We start from the raw sequence: 11,339 nt of genomic DNA on the forward strand, positions 1-11,339 counted from the left end.
GCAAGCTCGAATACTATGGCTATTCAGAAAAAAAAATATTATTAGTTATATTTAAAATGATTATATTTCTCAATTAAAAATAAATTTAACGATTTAAGAAATTATTTTTTTTATGAATAAACTTACATTATTTGGTTAAATTCCTGTAATATAGACTGATTGAATTTTTCAATGATTGAACAGGTCGTTTAGCTGACCTTTTGTTACTAGTCTTGCACACAAGCACATTTTTGCTTTCAAAACATCATCCTGAATGACTGATTCTCAAAATACATTGTACCACTTTGCTCCCCTACTAAAAAAAAGAGATACTTTTCATTGATAAATTTACTTTAAGGATCAGAAAATGTTTTGAAATAGACAATTTTTTTAACATTTAATCGCAACTTGTCTACCGGCTTGATATTTTCAAAACCTCGGCTTCGTTTCAGCCTCGGTATCCTAGGATTGAAAAATCATAACTAGTTTAATGTCAGTTCTAAAATTGACCCCCTGAGGTGTTGCGGTTGATTTATTGGGAATTTAATAGGCATACTGAGAGCGCTCACACCTTGATAAGGTCCACCTTTTCTGGGTTTTTTTCGTGGTAATGGGAGAAAATAATCCATGATTGAACAGTAAGAAGCGTTCTCTCTCGTCTTCTTAAGTGTCAGTCTGCACAGCGCCCTCATTGGTTCGCATTGATGCATCTGCGATGGTCAACGTGTTTGTTAATTTACGGCTAAAGAACAAGAAACTAAATTTAGCCGTGATTGTTTACAAGCAACTTCACTGAATAATTTACAGATAAACAAATAGTTTTGAAGCAGTATAATGCGTGCCATACTTACGGTACGGAGTCCGAGAGGAGACGTGAACGCGGGATATTATCTCATGGATGAATCGAAAGTATATTCTTGTTCGTGTCAGTTTCTAGGCCCCGTAACCATTACTGATACATAACTGCTCAAACATTAAAATTGTCTACGAATTCATCGACTGAGATATTTGGAAACATTATTCAAGCTTGGATTTCTAAGCTTTTTCATGATCGCATATGGCCTATGTTGCCGCCGAGATATTGAACAGTCTTTAACATGAAAGACATTCTGTCTGTGATATTTTCAATGTTAACCCCTAAAAAAAAAATCAATTTTAATTTATACTTGCTATTTAATCATGTGCGCAACACACACAATTTATGCACGTTTGAATGAGGAATCTACAGAAACAAAATCAGCTCGCGTTAAAAAATAATTTCATTTTGAAATTACGAATAATTTTCAACTTTAAACGGATCTCCAGTTCTGTCATCGCTCGCGGCATGTGTCCCCCTTCCCCTGTGCCCCCACTCAAATTATAGGCAAAATTAGGTTTTTTAAAAATCTGTTAAGCCTTAAGGATGCATTGAGTACCCCCTCCAGAAAAAAAACTAGGGTTCCCCTTATAAGCTTGCAAATTGGACTCCAGTTCACGGGCGTCGCGGGGAAAAATCCTGTGTCCGTCGTCGTCAATGTGCCACCTATTGTCCGATAGTGCCATTGGTCGTCCAATTTGAATTATCAGCGCACCCTATAGAAATACAGCACCCGAGGCCTGCAGGTCAGTGACCGGTAAATCCTGTCTGCCTCCTTACCCTAAAGGGACCGGGCTATTTTGACCATCTCTCAGCCGGGGGGGGGGGGGGGGATTTCGCCCCCCTAAGATCTCGGCCATCGAGTGACGAAAAATTATGAAACTTGGTACATGCATAGAACAACTTTTTATGAACATACCCAAGAAATATCATGACTATAGGTCAAAGGATGTTGGAATTATGGCTAATTAATTATTCATATGCACGAATCGTAATTCTGCTCTGTGTACGGGGAAATTCAGTTTTCACGGTGCATAGCGCCGAAAAATGTTTGTGGTCCGATTTTTATGTTTTTGGTATCAAAAGATGCGCAAGACGTGAGGAAAAAAATGTCAGAACAGCTCGGGTCGCGAACATTTTTTTCAACGCTATCACGGAAAAAGTTGAGGGGGGGGGGGGCGGGGCGGATTCCCCCCGGCCCCTTTAGGGTTAAAGCATGGATGGTCTGTCTGCAAATTGTTTGTCATGCACCCCCATTCGAAGTGGTCTAGCGACGTTCCTGCCCCCCCCCCCCCCCCAGACCGTTGACATGAGCGTGAACTAGGTTTGGGGTTATCTTGAGGTTATTCTTATTGTCTGTTGGCCTTACTGAACTTCTTGGGCATTTTGTGCCTTTCTTGTCAATTTAAAATTGCTTTCTCACATAACTTAAGATATATTTCCATCGTAATGTTTACATGTCCTTGTGTGACTTTGCCCTATCACCTCAGAAGCGAACGCGATATCAATTTTCAAAAGGTTGTCTGGGGGCTGACACTAATGGCTTAGTTAATTATTTTTCGTGAAATTAGTAAGTAACCTGGCACTCGTGAGCACGACCAAGGCCGATCGATTTCCTCAGAAATGAAACTCAAGGATAGTATTATAAAGATTAGAATGAGGCAATGAAGGAAATGATCATAGTTTTATGGCAACCGTATAAAGGTGGTGACTATGTCTTACAAGGACGCTCTACTTTGAATTGTTGATGAAGAAAAGGAGGGAAAACCAATGAGGCAAAGGAGACACCTTCTGCGTCCATTAATTTCTATGGCAACTGTTGAAGAACTGGCAGTTTTATGCTCGGGATAGTTTCTTTTAACCTAGTTACGTCGGTATAATTATTTACAGTTGGTTATAGGTATATCTTTCGCATGAAAAAAAACACCAACATTATTTTGCTCTGCGCATAATTACCGCAGCGGGTATAATAGGTAAAGTAGTTTACTACAAAATGTCTCCCTAATTTACCATTTAATGTCGTAGTGCTGAGGGCAACTCTTCTTTGAGAGATAACAAAACGATATGCTTGGGTATTGAGACATTTCAATAGTTTAATGGTAGCCATTTTATTAATTGAGGAAAATATTCAATCTTTTCTTTTATGTCCCAGAAATGAGACTCTTGCAGGAATATCATTCTACAAACAAAAGTATAAACAGTACTGTATAGTTTCGACGTCGGGGCTTTGTTGGTTGAGAATTAGAAAGACTTTGTGATGAGGATTGTATGCATCATTTAAATCGATTTTGACTTACAGGCCCGCCTTCGATGTAAGCTTGAGCAAAAACTTGTGATTCAATTCATAAGCACACTCAGAGTACAAGAAGTTGGCCGAATTTTTGTTTTTACAGAGGTCACTTCTCACGGTGTTTCTGTTTTAATTTGTTTTTTTTGTCACTTGTACATCAACAGTATACGCAAACGTAAGCTACAAACATAATACATTTTACGTTGCTTTTGTTTTTGCATAATAAGCGCATAAACTTCATAAACTGTGACATGGTGCCTCGATGACGTCGAAGCAACAGCGCCCTCACGTTTTTAAAAACAACCAACCAAACAAACACGATGAAAACAAATGTATACAAAAAGTAACCTATTATGCAAGTTATCCTACATTTAAATTTAAAAGCCACTTTTTACTCCACTACCGCGGGGCTTCGTTTTTTGGCTATGCATTTATTTTGGAAAAAAAAAAGGTTTGTACCCTAATTTAATCTAAGTTCACTTAAACTTTTTATTTTCAATTTGTATTTTCGTTTGCTTGCCTATGCAATAAGTCCCCATTTATCTTTTCTCTGCCTAATAATTTTGATTCAGTACAAATGTCAAACCAGTTTCAAAGAAATATGACCAAGTGAATAACAAGTCCCGTGTGAATCAGATACCGGTACTGTTAAGGGATGATGAGCTTTCGAAATCAGAGATTTCCAATAATAATATGATATCGACTATTCCAGAGCTTTTTTTTAAATTTTTTTTTTAATAAACTGACACTCAGTTTTTTGCAAACGCTACCAGAAAATGTAAACGAATAATGCGGATCACGTGCCCTTCAAAAACCACAAACTTTAGTCGTACTCGTCTCAATAATAACAATAATAATCGGCATTTAAGAACGCTCTTATTAGTAAACTAAATCACAGCGCTTACAGTATTATTATTACCCCTGATCATTGGGCCAACTTAAACATTCCAAATACCATCTCAGCTCCCTGGGGAGTATACAGCTGGATGCTGCCTGTTAGGCGCAAGCTAGCTTATTCAATCACAATAACCATCTCTGCCCTCACAGGTACCCATTTACTCCTGGGTGGGGAGATGCAATGAGTGACAAAGTGCCTTGCTCAAGGGCACACGCACCGCACCGCAGCTTTACCCACAGACCACGAATCCAGCGCCCTTAACCATGAGGCCACTTAGGCCAACAAAAAAGTCTCCCGTTTCTGGTATGGAGCTTGCCCAAAAAGTGGTGCGGCGACGCGGCTTTTTTTTTTTTTTTACCTGATTTTTTTGCTTCAAATCATTGAAATGTCGGCTGATGACTGCAAATGGTGCCCGACTAAACTAAGTGCAAATAGATGGGAGTCCAGAGAGGCCACATAAAGCTTATTCTCGACCATAACCCAATCTAAAAACACGTTAAAATTGTACAGCAGCAGGATTCCAGTCAAACCAGTGAATTTGGCGGTTTTGAGACATCATCTTTCATTGAAAAAAAAAACTTTTTCATTTTGCCCACGCGCATGGCTACGGCGACGCGCGCGCATACCAGAAACCGGAGACTTTTTTTTTAGCCTTAACCAGTGCCCTTAACCACGAGGCCACAGCACTCCACAATTACCTTAATTGTCTCTCCCCGTTGCAAGCGTTCAGCAAATATAGTTCTTTAATGGTATTAACATATTATTACACTTATTTATTGATTTTTTAAATAACTAATAAGCTACCAATGATACTGGTACCAAAAATCTACAAATGATGGCTTTTTTTTGCTATCGACTTGCTTTAGAATATAAAATTATTTGCAGGTATCCCAAAAAATGCGTAAACCTACCAGATTATTATCAAAACGCTTAATATGTGGATTATGTATTAAACACCCCGCGAAATCGTTACAGTTCATCTGGCTTGCTGTCATTAGAAGAAATCAAGAAATTTAGGTGATTTCCAACGATCAGTTATAATTGATTTTTTGAAATAAACGGTGCTGTGGACGAATCATGTTTCGTTAAGAAAAGGGTGTGCATGGTTTTTCACTGTTTTCTCAAAAAAATGTTATTTCCAGCTGTTATTTCTACTGGTTAGGTTTTGAACATTCTTCAATTAAATTTTGAGTGGTGCTTGGAAACGAACAAAAAAAAATATGAACAGGAAATGATCATAAAAATATGAATGAAATGTTGCAACTTGCGAACAAACTTCAGCCGTGACGCTATCAGAACCAATTTCAGTATATGCTGCAGCATAGAGGCCCAAAGTCTCTTTTCGACCCAAAAATGTGCAAAGGGACAACTCGCCAGTGCGCGAGCCAACTCGTACACTGGCCAACTCACGCATGCCAGTCAACTCGTACCCTGTCCAACTCGCACGCGTGACAAATCGTACGCTTTGAAGTTTGTATGGTGAATGTATAGCAATAAGATAAAGATTTACGGTAGAAACATGTGACAAATCTCATTTATGAGTTTAATTGTGAGGTTCTTAAAAGGACCAAGGGAAAAACTCAACGTTTCGGACAATTCGTCATGAGACGCAACTAAATAATAGAATTCCTATTTTAATGACTCAGGTCCGATAGTGTGCAAAGTAAAATATGTATTGACTCGACCGTGCGCTTCGACATATTCCATTTCTTTTCCTTTCCTCAATTAATTTTCAATGTGTAAGTATTGTAAACTCATCAATGAGATTTGTCACATGGTGCTACCCTACATCTTTATCTTATAACTCGCACGATGGAGGGCATCTCCAGGCGCGTAGCCAGGGTTTTCTTTGCCAATTGCTAAGTTGCAAAATATAATTTTCGTCCCGTTAATCCATTTTCGCCGTCCCGATTTTGCTCATCGGCGTCTCGATATTGCTTTTAATATCTCTAGTTCGTTGCACTCTCTGCACCCCCTGGCTACGCCACTGCTGGTCATTATAATTTATGTGGGCCATCAAACCCATCAAGACTGCCATTTTAAACTTTAATGCAGGCGAACCCAGTACCTTTCTCAGGCCTATTTATCGAATTGTAGGTATCTTATGTAATCTTGATTACAAATCATGGGTAGAGAGCTGGATATACAATGTGGCTCCGTCGTAGGATCAGTTTGAATTAAAGCAAGCTGTGCGATTCAGGGTCTGACTTTTTGTCTCATTGTGAATTAAACATTCAACTGCACAATTAATTCATTAAAGCAAACTAAACGCATTTTGTTATAATGCGTACGTTGGCTCGCGTACGAGTTGATCCGTGCGCATGCTGCTTATATTATACGAGATGGTTCGTGTACGAGTTGGCGTGCATATGAGAACTCTAGACAATAAATTCGGATGCCATATAACTTGAAAGTCATCACTATTATTACTGTTAACACCGAACGATCCAAAATTTGCACACTATACTAGATTAGACTAGACATGGACTAGACTAGACTAAACCATGGAGATAGCTCCATGACTAAACTCAATCCCCAACTTAATCTCTGACCATAACTTTAAGTCATGTCTTGGATCTATAACTTACAAAGATGCACAAGAAACAAATTAATATCCTACATATACCTCCTCTGGACCGCAGTAGTCGGTAGCGGCTCTCTCAGTCACCGCCATCGGGTATCGCGACGCTGTTGCCCCGTTCAACTCACACCGCCTCTCCCCCTCCGAGTAGTGGAAAGAGAAGCAGCGATCATCCATAAGACACTCCCTGCCGCACAGGACCGGCGAAGCTACCGTCAGGTTGCGGTAGCCGTGGCCGGGCAGGACGCGGTTCGCTACGCCGTTGAAATGACGCTCCAGGCCCCACGAGCAACCCCTGGTGCACGGTTTCAATTGCCCATCTTGACAGTGAGACCCAAAGAAAGCCTCGGTCACGAAGCCGGACATCGGGAGGAGAAGGAGCAAAAATAACATTTTCTCTTTGATTTTGGTTTATTGAATTCTGTAAAGATCCTGGTCCAAGTACGTAGCTCTTTTTGTTGTTGGCAATGATAATGAAAAGGTGAAGGTTTGAGGCAAAAGAAGGAATTGATAATGGGCTAGCTTAAAAGATTTAATTGTCCGCCTTGACAGTGGACTTGACCGTGACGCCAATCCTCTGAATTGTTTATGGAAATCGGTAGGGTAACACCCCAACGACGCAGAAAGGATAACAACCGTCCAATTAATTGCTATGGCAACCGTTGATTAATTAACAGGACCACTGTTCTTATGAAACACTGGTACATTTATAAACAATGATCAGTAAAAGGGTATGAAGCTGGTAGCAGCTGTGGCGTATCGAGTAACTATTTCCCTAAATGGTTAAAGAGTTCTGACATGAATAAAACAATAAAAAACCAAGCTCAAAAACCATTTACAATGCGCGATGAAAATCGGCATATATTTCCCAGCATGCTTAATAATGGTCAGTTTTGAAGAGCGCCCCCATTTGGACGATGGGTACCAGCCCCCCCCCTCCCCCACCCCCACTTTTGGGTTTTACGGAGCCTAAGTGTCCAGAGAGAAAAAAAAAAGTGTCTTCTTTTTTTCGCGCGGATGTGCGAGTGCGGTTGCCCCCTGACATCAAAAGCTGGATGCGCCACTGGGTATCAGCCACTTTGGTGATAACAGAACGATGCTTTAAAACCGAACAATAAAAAAAGGTTGGTCAGATGCAGACAAGGATATATACATACAACGGAACTCTCATTTTAATGAAACTTTCTACCATAATAAAATACTTAATTTTATACGACGTTTTGAAGGTGACGGTGGAGTAATAACTGCCATTTTTATTTTATACATAATGCGGTAAATTTCACTCTTGTACCAAATCAAACAACCTCGTTGTATACCAGCGTTAAATTATCTCAGATTTCTCTGAATTTTGTTTTTCATTTATTTACGCCGTTAACGAAACGAACACAAGTAACGACTCTTTGCCAAAAGCTATACATTCTAATACATATACTTAGCACACAAACACCCATTAACTGTTATTTTGGTGCCTAAAATGACATCACGTATTTTGTGCCCTCACGTGTCAAGAAAAATACGTAGCATAATTATTGGTATGTAAATGTATAGGGAGAAAAGTGCAATTCTAAAATAAAAGGCAGGAAAGTACATACCATTATTGTTTCTAACATTTAGAGGAATGGATACTAGGATAACACCGAGTGTTAAATTAATTTCACAGTCCATCTTTAAAACGGAAACACGGTAGACAGTCGACGCTGTCACCGTATGAATAGCGACTATTTGACAAGGTAAACATTTTGTATCGTGGCCCTGAAGGAACATCACACGTCGCAAATATCTTTGCAATTATTTACTAAAATATCTGCGATGTCGCAAATATTGTCGCAAATATTTGCAAAGATATTTGCTACCATGTGTGATGTCTCTTCAGGGCCACGATAATTTTTTTCCCATAAGGGCAAGACAACGGAGGACTGCAGTGCATGAATACGCATGCTTGGGATCATGAAGCGGTATTATAAAGCCAATGACATGATTGCTGTGTGATGCTGATATGGACAATTCCACGGCCACTCACGTTACATTTTTGATGTACTTTTGAGTTTCCTTGGGCTGTAATTACCTTACTGAAAAGGTTTAATAACTGTTATCCCCATGGTAGATAGAGTAGACCTAGACCTACCCTAGCACCAAAGATGACATCCAAAAAAATGTGTTATGTATGATAAACAAGACGCACAAAATCGGTTACTCACGTTACTAAAATGTAACGTGAGTAACCGTGGAATTGCCCATATAGCCATGTTTCCATGGGAGTCGCCAGGAGGGGGCAAAGCACATTATTTTCCAAAAATCCTTGTACTTTCTCAGCATATTCTAAATTTATCAATTTTTCGAGGGTGGGCGTGAGAACATTTGCCCACATTCACCCCGTTGACACCCCTGCGAACGCCCATGTTGTTAAATGTGCATTAAATTAACGGCGATATGACTTCGCCTCTCGTTTTCATTGTCCCCCTTTTTGTTCTTTTCCGAGCCCCCCCCCCCGCGACGCCCACGCATGTTTCGTATCACTTTGAAATCGGGAAAGCTATGGTCCTATACGTTCCTTAGTTGCCAGCTGTTGTTTGTTATTTCTGCTTACTTTATAGTGGGTTTCGATCGTGTAAAAACTTGCTTTTTTCTTTTCTTTGTTGCTCCTTAGAGCAAGTTCATTACAAAAAAATACAGTTTGACTTCATACAACTTGAAACCAATCAAAGTTGACGCCATTTCAACAATAATAACAGCAAGACAATTATATTATACAAAGCTTTCAACCTTTAAATTAATGAATGACGACTTAACCTCAATTTCATTTGACTACAACACCGAATTTGTAAAAATAAGTACTCTTTTTTGGCACTACATGTACATTGTTTCTGTTGGTACAACTATATATCAGCGACGAATATAACTGCTTTTGTCAAAAAACAATATATTTGATTGGATTTAAATTTTGTTGGGATATGCAATGTTTGTGTGAATTGTGATCTGATTTGCTTCCTAAAAGTTCTCATAGGCCTACAATGATCGCTGAGTTCGAGTGCTCACAACAGTAAAGTGCCTTGAACAAAAAACCTACATTTCGAACATTTTGACAGCGGTGCACCCAGGATTTGGCTGGGGGGGGGGGGCTCACAATTTCCCCCATTTTTTTAGGTTGTTTTTTTCAAAAAATGTTGCCCAAAATGTTTGGCCGCAGATTTTTTTTTTTGGGGGGGGGGGGGTTGAGGGGGATGGACTTTTCTGACGTGGGTTGTGCCATTCACACTCCTATTATACTACTCGAAAAAGCCATGCACATACAGATCACCACGGTCAAATCGTGGGACTACAAAAAATTGACACTCCCAAAAAATTGACAACCTCTTGGGGGTGGGGGCTTCAAACCTCCCTCCCCCCTTGGGTGCACCACTGCATTTTGATAAAATAATATAAATTGAGTAGAATCAAGATTAATGTATTTACATTACCTATTTTGTCGCAATTACTGCTTAATATTTAACCAATTTCACAAAAGACTTTACAAACAAACTAATAGAATAATACCGTCTCATGATAAACAGACTTCGTTTCTACAAATTATTTTGTTAGTTTTATATAATTATCTAGCCAAAAACCTTAGTACTAACTTTACCAAACTGATTCTAAATTCATCTCAAACACTCGTCCGACGTAATATAGAATATTAATTAGAACAATGAACATTAAGTATCTATATAATATTATTCGATTGATTTGAGGGGATACAAGAAAATACAGCACGAGGTATAACACTATTTCACGAGTCGAAGATATTGCTATAGCGAGTGCAATATATATTCTTGTATCTCCCGAAAAAAGCCATCCACCGTTATTATTATTTTTACTAGCGGGATTCCGCGCTTTGCGGGGCACCCGCTAGCTGGGTGGAGTCGTAAAGTTTGTATTGTTTGAAGGTTTAAAAAGTTGAAAGTGGAGCAAAATGTTGAAAATTAAGATTTGAAAACAACTTGCATATACGAAAACCTAGACATTTTGTGGAAAACGATTTGTAACAGACAATGGGCGCTGTAATGTTATGCTGACAGGCAACTACCGGGGGACTTTTGCATGTGATAAGGCCCAAATATCATTCATTGTCCCCTCTAGCACAGAGAGCCTGCCTTAACAATTAGCACCTGCTATTGAAAACCGGAATTGGGAAAATTTACAATTTTGAGCGAAAACTTGACAGGTTTATCAACGAACATGATGGATTGATATCGTATAACGTTTCTGTGAATCTTGAACAGTGCGCCCTCAATTGACGTATTCTATGAGAAGGGTTTATCATACAGTCAGGGGCACGTTTTGGCGCTGTGACCGTAAATATGTTTCTGGTTCGCGGCCGTTTTGGCGCTTCGGTTACACTGAAATGACGTCATTGTTTCGACCAAAGTTGAACCGAGGTTTCCGGTCGGTTCACTTATGTTTCAAGATGGCGGAAAGGTAAACAAGCTTAGCAGACGTCGCTACTTTTTACCATAAATGGGGTTTAAATAGTGGGTTTTTACCTTCAATTGGTATGAAAGTTGATACAGAATATCAGGCCTCCTTTTTTTTTTTAGAACTTTAGGGAAACGCTATAAAAAAAACTCCCACTTCTGCTTTGAATGTTATTGTTAATCATGTCCGGTCGCCGCGTGATTTTTTGGGGGTTGTGTGCAATCACGTAGGCAGTAACATGATGTCATGAACAATTTTCAAGTCAGTCGTTTTCGCGGTGCAC

Source organism: Patiria miniata, unplaced genomic scaffold (genome assembly GCF_015706575.1).
Source record: "Patiria miniata isolate m_02_andy unplaced genomic scaffold, ASM1570657v1 HiC_scaffold_3, whole genome shotgun sequence".
NCBI lineage: Eukaryota > Metazoa > Echinodermata > Asteroidea > Valvatida > Asterinidae > Patiria > Patiria miniata.